Below are 11,038 nucleotides of genomic sequence, written 5' to 3' on the forward strand. Positions count from 1 at the left end.
CTCAATAAGGAGCATCTTTTTTACTTTGCGTCCTTCCAGCTATAGTGGAACTCATCTCCATGTAGGTGAAATAGAAGTGGATAGAAGTCCCCGCTGTGCCATTATTAATGTCTTCCTGTAAAATGTCTCGCCTCTTTATCAAATCGGCTGAATGTCTGAGTCTATCTGCAGTACTAGCTTTGTTTATATTTCATATAAATGTGTGTGTGTGTGTGTGTGTGTGTGTGTGTGTGTGCGTGTGTGCGCTTTCTGGCATTATATCCAGTTTTGGGTCACCTGTGTCGGCCACTTGTCTTCTCTAACATTGCTTTCTATGCTCATTAGATGTTCCCGCTGTACATGTGTGAGTACAGCGCTAATACAAGAAGTCATCATGTCGCATTTGCTCTCCAGCGTATCGTTTATAACTTGAAAATGTTGAGCCAAAGCCGTGCAGTGACATCACGCGATATAGATACAACTACTGTGTCTGGTCTTTGAAACATCAAAGTGGCAGGAGGGAAGAGAACTTGCAAAGTTGTGGTTTTGATCAAGCACTTAAGGTTTATTTTTGTGTGCCTGGTTAACCTCTATTTGCTGGTGGAGGAGACGATGATATGAAGCACAGAGAAGATTGTGTGATCAATTTTTCATTGCCAAGCTAGCAACCGTGCGGTGCTTTTTTTTGTTTTGTTTTTCTTCTTCCCCCAATCCAGTTAGGCCTGAACAAAGAGCGGGGAATAAGAAGTCACAATGGGTAAATATTTGTATTCGTTCTGAGCGTAATCCTTGATGCTGACCTCCTCTCTGCCTCTCTTAACCGCCCTGCCGCTTTTACATTAAAACAAACGCACAGGTTCTTTCCTCTTCTGCACCAACACTTTTCTTTTCTGTACTGCTGAGTGGACGCATAATGTGAATGATAGTTCACAATGAAACACCCCCAAAAATAATAAGTAAAAGGGAAGTAATGAATGGATTCCAAAGCAGCTGAGAGAGAGGAAGCAGTCTTAAGGCAAGGTCTGTGTGCCCTTGGAACCTTTATGAAGTGCAGTCAGCAGAAAGCCAGCCAGCAGATTGCTTATCACTCAGGAAAGAATACATCATTCAAACCATTCACTTGTGGTTTTCATATAGGTGTAATTTTGGATGAACACAAACACATAACATGCAACTGCGGTGCAAAGTCATACTTGAGCTCCATCCTTGTGCCTACCTGTGCTTAGCAATCTCGCCCTGTGTCGCTAGCAGGGGTGGGGCATGTTTTTAGTCATCTGATAGGCCTCCTCAACATCAAGTGCCTGCTCGCACATCCTCTTCTAACTTAATTGGCTGTACCTGAGGCGGGAGGGCAAGGTGTAATTGTGATAAAAGAAAACGCTGTGCTCGGCTGGTTTTAGTACCTTTATCTATAATCTCCAGATTGATTATGGTTTTTCTGCCAGCCGTGCAAATTGTTCATCCCAATAAACTGCACTAGAAGCCACCTTAACTCTGTCATGTCCAGAGCAAGATACATTTGTATAAGGTTAGAATATATAGTAATCTGGAACTTTCAAGTAATTTCTTTTAGGTGTGTGTGTGTGTGTGTGTGTGTGTGTGTGTGTGTGTGTATCAGGATTAAAAATATTACGTGAATCTGTTTTTCTTGGCCAAATACACAAGGCTATATTTCCCTGTTCGCCTTAAGAAATCAATGTTTTTCTTTTCTAAGGAGTTCAAATTAAATTTAAATTGAGAAGACTTGATTGTCTTTTTAAACAGAAAGCAACGTATTATTTTCCCTGTTTTGTTAAAGGATCAAAACAAAATCCAGATATAACTGAATATGTGGACTTTAACTTTGCTGATTAGTGGATTTCTTTTCCCATGGGACAGAGCCAGGCTGCCTTTCAACCCATGTTTTCTGCAAAAAAGTTTCTTGTTAATTTAAAAACTCTATATTTTTATTCTTGGTCTCTGCAGATCATCCAGTTTACAAAATCAGACATTAGACATCAGTGACATTGGCCTAAAGACCCATCCGTAAGCTGCTAACCCGTTGGTAAGGAAAAAAGTGTATTCCACAAACACTTGGAGAGTGGAGACTAAAGATGTCACCTCTTGAACTGATAGCAAAACAGTGCTGCACCAAAAACCTCCTTGTGACTGCTATTGCTTGCTAGCAGATTTCCCTGGTTACCTGTTAGGGCTGGGTATCGTCACTGATTTCTAGAATCGATTCAGTTCCGATTCACAAGATCCCGAATCGATTCGATTCAATTTGAATAAGAATAAGAATAACTTTATTTATCCCGAGGAAAATTCTTTTGTCATGTACATGCTCAAAGCAGCAGGAGAGACAGAGGAACAGATGATTAAGATATATAATATATACAATAAGAATAGTAATATACAGTAGTAGGATAGTGCAAGACATAGTATCAAATAACTCTATAATAAATAAAAAACTTAACTATCAGTGCAGGCGATTCTAGAAAGTGACAGTATTGTGCAATAGAATAAAGGGAGTAGCAGCATATGATGGGGGGATGAAACAAATATTCAATAAGGGGAATTTTGCCTCTGAAAAATTTTGAATCTGGGAAATTTTGCCTCAAACAGTCAGAGATATTATAATTCAGATCATGCATCAGTACATTTCCATATTTTTATATCTATAAAAAGGAAGTTGACACTTGCTCAAAGGTGTGAGCATCACAGCAGATGCTTTTGTGTCAAAGTAACTGAGGATAAAACAGAAAAACATGAAGGTGATTTTCCTGGCCTGGGATTTTATAGAAATATTCTGCAGTACATCAAAAACGAAAGAAAACCATTAATCAACATATGAACATTACCTGATGCTGCTGAAGTAAAGCAGAGTAAAGTTACAGCGGTTTTATTAGAGACACAGCAACGCGTTTTGCAATTTTGCATAATTTTAAAAAGTTAAAATTCCTTCAGATGCCCATTGAACAGCAGAAATGAGGCTTTCTTTTTGGAAGTAAGTAAAAGGAAAAAACAGCGGCCGACAGCGCTGGTGGACTTGTGCGTAATAAGCAAGCGAATAATGTGGAAAACAGATTTTTAGATGGGAAACTGTTCCTGAAGTACACTGAGAGAGAGAGAGAGAGAGAGAGCTGTGCATGCAGGGTGATTTTATTGTGGTGGAAACAAAACAGCAAAAGTCAGAGGAAATTCATGACGATGTTTATGAGAAGCTTAGTTTGGATCTTCTTTTGCTGCTGGTTCAGTCAATATTGTTTGGAAAGAGATCAAACCTGCAGCTTTAGAATCAGCGCAAAAAGGGCGTAAACACAAAGCGCGGACCCGCCCAAACATCCGAATCAGCGAGCTGTCAGCTTTCAGCCCCGACCGTGTCCGTGCCGTCGGGTGAGAAAGGCACATCTCACTGATTTTGATCCGTCGGCGGGTCCGCGACGGTTTACGTCTTTGTGCAGAATCCGTATACCTGCTCTCATTTAGTGTTTTAGCTGTTTGGTGGTTGAAATTTTGTGAGGTTTAACCTGAGATTCTGCGGTGTCGGGCAAAAAAAATTTATGTTAAAAAATCGATTCAGGATTTTAATGAATCGATATCACGTTATCCAAGCCAGAATCGAGTTTAATCGATAAATTGATAATCGAAACCCACCCCTATTACCTGTAGCTTTCATGGAAGACACCGTCTTGTCTGCAAACACTTGTTAATTAAATAATTAAGTAAAATTTGACAGCAGCCATCTTTAAAGTTGAAGTCGTGCATTGCTGCTTAAACCAACACATTTCTGACTTACCTACTTTCAAGGTGAACAGTCTCCATTTCTGGTTTGCATCGCACTCTTCATAGTTTCACTACCACTTAGAGACTAGTTGGTAAGTCTTTGCATCATCAATCCAGACTAGGGGCGATAAGGGAAACCTGTGGGTGACTAAAACAAACACAAGAGGCTTTCGCTATAGCACTTTATACCTCATTGTGGTCAATTTCACATTTTGGGGAGTGTAGCCGTTTTTCCCTAGCAGCCGGTGATACCAGGGAGTCCTTGATCAGTCTCTAGGCCGACATGAATGGTGCTTTAGCAACTGATTTCAAAATGACTGCCAGTGTCCACCAGCAACCACTCAAAACCAGTCAGCGGATACTTATTTTTCCCCTAGTGACTGGTGGTTGCCAGCCTGCCGCTAAGCTTGCGTGACTGGAGCCTCAGCAGATTTCAAAGAATAATTTCTAATTTGCTTCAAGCCAAACGTTTTCTGATTGTCTGTCTCTAACAAGTCTGCCTTTTTAAAACCTGCCCTTATTTGGAAGTATGAAATGTGTATATCTTGCTTCTTTAGCATGCTTACTGTTCTTAAATTGTCTTCTAAAATACAGGTGAGATAAACTGGTATGTTACCTTTATTACCGTTTGTTTTAAAGCAGGTGAACAGTCTTTAAACCTTTCACGTTTGATGTGATCGAACCAAAAAGCAGAGAAAACCAAAGTGAAAAACATGGGTGGAAGAGCAGTTTATCACAGAGATCACTATCATCTTTTCAGCTAACCCTTGGGAAACAAGCAAGCCTAATTAATTCCCAAAGTTAAACAACAGTTTCTTCCTTTTTTTAAAATGGAAAGTCACTACATATGTATCTGATGTGCCTATTGAAGTCCTTTGTGTATAGTTTCCGTCTCTCCTTCATCCTTTTTCACTGGTTTTGAGTGGTGGTTGGGGCTGAAAGAGCACCTAATGGGCTGCGAAATGTCTCCAAAGCCAGAGCAACAACAGGAGCTAATGTCTCAAAGCTCTTCTGAAACATCACAAACAGTGAAGAACCCTGACAGTGCAGAGAAGAAAGGGGGGCATCCCTGGTTTCCTCTAATGTGTCAGAGAGGCCATTTTTGCCACTCTAATTGTAGTGAAGCTTTCTAGTGGCTTTGGCAAAATGGCGTAATTACCTACTGGAAAGGATTGGACTCCACTGTTGGCTGCACATTGTAGTGTCTCTTTTTGCCATGAAATGCAAGATCCCAGTTGTAGCTGCTCTGACATTTGCTAGTTCAATCTTGCAACCGTGTTTAGTAGGCGAAATTCAAGAGTCTGTTACCGACTGGCCGCTGTGAAATCCTACAGTGTGCTATTTAACCGAGACAGGATGGTTTACCTGCATGTAACCTGAGAGCCACTGCTTTGTAACCTAAGGGATGCAGATTCACAACTTCCCTTATTTGCGTTAATTGGAACATGTGTTTATTTAAATGGAAGCATATTTAATGACATGCCGAGCTTGTACGGGTTTTATTGTATAAAAGACGTGATGTTAGAAAAGACCTTGATGCGTTATCCTAAGTAATAAATGCCTGTATCGAGGAGAAGCTTGGTTGAATGCAATTCTTGATCATTCACAAGTATTTTCTCTTAAATGTGGTGAAGCGTGCAGCCCCTTCTGCTGCTCTTCCCCCCTCAGTACCAATTAAAGCTGTTTTTCTGCAGCAGATCTTGAGCTGATGAAGACAGCCACTAAGAGCTCTTGAAGTAAAGTCACACAGGGCCTGTATGGCAGATGGTTTGTGCAAAGAGAGAAAGCAGCAGAGAAGGAAACAAACAAGCATAAAAATGGCAGCCTGTCTCCATCGAGAATTTCCTATTTTCTACCCAATTTAAGACATAGCATTTCCAAATTTTCAAACTTTTCCTCAAAACTGCTGTCAGACCTGCAGGAGTCCAGGGAAAACATAAGATCCCGTTCTATGGAGAATTGTTGCACGCCATCTTCTAAAAACTATCGAGACAACTCAAGTATTTCTCAGTTGAAAAAAAAAAGAAGGAAAGAAAAGAAAAGAAAAGAAAAAAGCAAGATAAAAAGAAAGTGCTGGGAGCTGCTTGATCTTGTGGCTTTGACCAGCTCTCCCAGCTGAATGGAAACTAGCTTTGCTCTGGCCTTTTGCTACAAAGGCGGAGACGGCAGAGACTCAAGGCACAGAGGACAGTGCCTAATGGCTACAAGTCCGCCTTTCCCCACTGGATTACATGTTTCAAAAAGATAAGGCTTGATCAGTATTTTTATGGAGAAAAAGCCTCTTTTTGTGATGCAGATGAGAGAAGACAGGAAACTTGCTGGAACCAATGGGTCTAAGGCTATGTGCTGAGGTTTAGAGCACACAAAGCAGGAAAAATAGATCACACACACAATACTTTTCTCCAGGGTCTGACCACTTTACTGTGCAGTCTGTCTTTTTTTATAGCCACATGTGTTTGTGTTGTAAGAGCACATGATAAAATAGCCAGTGAACGTTGTCGCGCTTTTGCCATAGAATCATAGAACCTGCTCGCATCTGCGCCTCTGTTAATGTCTGCCGTCGCGTATACTTGACCAATTAGTTCACACTTCATTTTAACATCCAGTCTGAGACTAATGAAGCCACATTTCCTGGGGTTAATTATACCAACATTATGTGATATTATGGGGAACAGGAAATGGCAAAGCACGCTTTAATATCTCCCCCTTTCATCATCACCTCCCACTGTGGGAGACTTTCCCCTCTCCGTCTCTCCCTCCACCCCTTTATCTGTCTCTTACCTCTTCTCTGCTTGGTACTTTTGAGGCACATCCCGCTTTTCTCTCGCTGAATAGCACAGTAGCATTAAGAGCCTGTGAGACAAGACTGGTCCGGGCAAATCCCTACGCAAATTAGAGTGGAGAAACCATTATTAAAGCCAATTGCCGATGCCTGCTACTAGCAGTTAGGTTACGCTGTTTCTTGAAATAAAAGGCGAGCAGTTTTTATTCCCTCCTCGCCCCACCTTTTTTTGTTTCCCCCTCCCTGGCAGAGTTGCACGGTGGAACTGTGTCATTCAAGTTCTGGCTTGGAATTATAATGTGTTACGGAGCTGACATTCGGATGAAGCCTGGACCTCAAAGAGGCACGCTCGTGATTGGCACCCGGGCTTGCGCAAAGAGCATTAGGTTTTTCGTTTCGGAAAAAATAAAAGTCCTAATATTTTGCTACGCATTTTACCTCAGACACTCAGGTTCGGAGACACACACAAAATACTCGAGTTTGCTTTCATGTGACGTATACTGAGGTGATTGCTGTGGCTGGCTTTTAACTCTTGCATTTGGTACTTTTCTCTGTCAAACGGGTATTTCAGCGAGAACGATTTGCCTGTCAATCACAACTGTATCTCAGTATTCCTTACTTTCCTGCTCTGAGGATGCATTGAATCTGCACACGCGGGTGTTGCAAATGAGTGCGCATGCCGCGTTCATGCTTGTGGGTTTCTGTGAGCGTGCACGTGTCTGGGTTAGATAGGGTGTGCATGTGTGTATACATGCCAGGAATTTTATAAGTACTAATCTGTCACTTCTATAAGATTTCTGCTGGAGCTGACTTCATGCAGAGAATGTCAACATGCCAGCTGACAGAACCTGCTGAGTTCCTGTTTCCTTGACGTTTATTGTAGCTGCACTTCCCTCTATGTTACCAAATTACTTTAATCGACCTTAACTTGACACGTTAATATCATTTCAATTCTTTTTTGCTCTCTTCCGCACTGCTTTACTGGATTTTTTTAACTCCCATTTAGTGGCAAATTTGGTATGTAGAGCACATCCAGTCTCACTGGGCCCTTTTCCATTAACGACATAACATTGTAATTATTGCTCATCTGCACTTGAAAGTAGACGCCATTTAAAGCGATAGAATTCATCAGTAATGTTGCTACAGTTAAGCACATTACACTTTTGTTAACGTGAATAAATGCTTTTAGTGTACTAATCTTACTAAATGTTTAATCTATCCATTTTGTTACAATAGAACGGCCACCACAGAGAAGATGTTCCTCTTTTAATCTTGAGGGTGTAGACACTGAAATAGCTCCAGGACTACAATGTACTGGAATGCAAAGTATTACCACTTCTCTTCTTTTTTAAAAAACAGAGACAGAGCAAGAACTGTGAAACACTCTGTAAAGTATTCTCCCTGGAAAAGAAAAATGAAACTGGTGTTTTCTCTGAAGTATGAAGAGGCGTCTGTTTTTTCTCACCTATGACAAATTCAAATTTCCTTTGCTCCCTTGTCACATAACTGTCAAGATCACTGTGCTCTTACAGTTTTCTCCCTGATCATCCAAAAGAGCACATTTACTATCCAGCTGTGAGCCAGGCACTCGAGTAGTAAATGGCCATTGACATTTTAAGCATAGATGAATTAGGCCCAAACATCAGCTTCTATTGTTTCTGCTTCTCATAGATCCCCATTGGCCATTCTTTTAAAACCATCCCTGGATGGAGCAGTCTGTTCAGGAGGAGGCAGGGAGCTGTGTGACACAAAATGCATTTTTTTGTGATGAGCACTTGTGTAATGTTGTTGTATTTAAGTCACCATCTTGCTATTTAGCCCCAGTCTGTGTGTGTCTGGTGGAACTCTGTGGATGCAAGTGCAACTTTTATGATGTTCACACTGATGCAATTGCATCAGATGCCTTGACAGCTGCGAGATGGGTTATCATGCAATTGAATTTTAATTATTTTCAATTATGATTTTGGCTCCCCACAATTAAATGAGCATGATTGAGTGATATTTAAAATGGGTGTTCTGCCATTAGATTGCAAAGGAAAAGCAGGGTGCTTGCATGTGTCAATCACAACCGTTCCCTACAGTGACCAGCTTGAAATTTCCTGGGCTAGTCTAGACGGGTAACATTATGTTAAACAAAACTGAAATGTCTGGAAGAGCAGAAGGTTAGGGGTTGTGCCGTTATCATCGGTGTTTGGCTACAACTGTAGCTTGCCTCCACCAGTCTGTGAATGTGAGAGTGAATGAATAGTGGCATTGTAAAGCGCTTTGGGTACCTTGAAAAGCGCTATATAAATCCAATCCATTGTTATTATTTGGAAATCCTTCAAGTTTAGGCCGAATGATGTTAACTAAAAAGCTATAAAGCTAACGTACTCTAACATATGAAAATACACCACAAGCTGCAGCATAATTAATGCATGAAGGCCAAGAAAAACACTGCAACGATTGCTAAAGCAAATCATCCAAAATCAACTCAGAAGTACATAACAGTGAGCTCTGTGTATCCATCTAGTGCATAAAGCTGGTCTTAAACCAGAGCAGTCGCCTTCCATTTGGACAAAGATAAGTGTCCACCAAGCATCGTGACTACTGATGGTTTTTGGGAAATGGTAATGGACAAATAACATGTTGGGCACTTTACTTGCGGGTACTGTGAATGCAGTGAAAGACGTATTAAACCTGATTCTTTGATCCCCATGATAGAACAGAGAAAACCCGACTCAGAAGTGGTCAAAACATTTAGAATTCTTTATTCAATCATCTTCCGGAAGAGAGAGCCCTGCACAGACCAAAGGCAGATGCAGAATCTCTAACATTAGAAGCTAAAAATGTGTCTCATATAAGTGTTATTTTGGTACTTTACACGTCACACACAGCCTCGATACAAACAACTCCTTATATGTTACTAGTTCCTCTTTTTTCTGTCTGGTTTCCTGTTTTTATTTATATGCTTGTACAGCTCTACACTAACTTCCTGTTTTTCAGTCTGGCTGAGCACTTAATTTGTGAGTCAAAAGTGGCCTTGCTTTACACGCCTTTATTATTAAAATACACAAAACAATATATATTTAGAAAATGAGCACTAAGAATATATGTTTATTCCATAACAGACGTTACATTTGCCTCTAAGTGATGTGCTTAGATCAGGTGAATATACACACACACATAATTATTTGTACGTGAAGATGATTTGATTAACAGGAATGTACAGTAACAGTCTAAAAGTGAATCATATGTCCCGTGGATTTAATTCCTTTTAAGTTTTGGTATCATTTTTCTTTCATCATTAATATTTTTCATGCTTCTATTATGAGATGCACCCATTAAGGTGACTAGTGGGACCAATTTTGTTTTGATGCAAACATTTGTACAATAGCAGGAATGTAGCAGCGTATGGATGTTAAAGCAGTGTTATGTTTATGTGACAGTGCAACAAAAACACTTTTGTCACTAAAACCAGAGAACAGTGATAACACATCATTCTGATCTCAATATTGATCAGAATCCTTGTACAGCCCTTTCATGCAGTTCTGCAAAATATGGTGATGCCACCCTTAGATTGACTTCTAACATCACACCTGATCTGAACTCTAGTGCCAGCATTAGGTCAAAACGTGTAAGTCGGGTAAAACTTTCCACATACATTGGCTTATGATCCAATACATCCAAAAATAATATTACCATCATTTTATGTTTATGTTTTATGCTAACACTGTTGCCTGTGATGATGAAACATCAGTACTAGTGTTTGTGAAATAGGTATAACTCTGGGTTGTGATATGTAAAAAGGCACCACATATTTCCCAGGAAAAGAAGAAAATTATTTGCCAACCGCAGCCACCATAGAGTGTGCGATATAAAAGAGAGATGTTACAAGCTGTGGATTATTTTTAAAAGCCTTGGTGTAAGTATTTCAGTCAGTGCCATCAGGGTTTATTGAAATGTCAAGAGTGGCGGATCTGATGCCAAAAATACTGCACTACCATAGACTCGTAATTCACAAGTTAGCCACATCCTTAAATTATTAAACTAGCAAGTGAAATGAAACCATAAACCCCATTAGGAGGTACTGGAGTCAAGAGGCAACATACATAAAGTTGTAAGGTGCTCGATTTTATTTTTTCTACTTTTACCTTGCACACTAAATTGCACTAATCACTAACAGAGCCATGTGGTGGTTTCTTCTGTGTAAATGTTGTCTCTGTTTGCAATTCAATACTGCAACTCTACACTGGGTAGTTATTGTCAATAAAGGACTCGAGGTAAAGGGACAAGGTGGGAATTGAAAACTAGAAATTGCCCTGAATCGAAGAGAATTTCTTTAGAAATAAACAAACAAAAACACAAACTCCAAAAGAGAATTGGTGTGAGCTGAGAAAGACACTAAACAAGTAGGCCAGCTTTTATAGATGAAAGGCCCGGGTGAGATGCATTAGCTGATGGCTCTCCCGGGTCGGCTAATTCTCCTCACACACACACACACACACACACACACACACACACACACACACA

At 40.3% G+C, this 11,038-nt stretch overlaps 1 protein-coding gene across 2 annotated transcripts in view; it reads left to right on the top strand.

Annotated features, from left to right (window-relative positions):
* cdh4 (cadherin 4, type 1, R-cadherin (retinal)) overlaps positions 1-11,038 on the top strand; it is a 241,205-nt gene that overhangs the window by 87,889 nt on the left and 142,278 nt on the right. The window lies entirely within an intron of this gene.

The sequence above is a fragment of the Aulonocara sp. 'chitande type north' Nkhata Bay genome, linkage group LG5 (genome assembly GCF_057382095.1).
Source record: "Aulonocara sp. 'chitande type north' Nkhata Bay isolate Kocher_YH1m ecotype deep benthic linkage group LG5, A_spYH_male_GT1.1, whole genome shotgun sequence".
Lineage (NCBI taxonomy): Eukaryota > Metazoa > Chordata > Actinopteri > Cichliformes > Cichlidae > Aulonocara > Aulonocara sp. 'chitande type north' Nkhata Bay.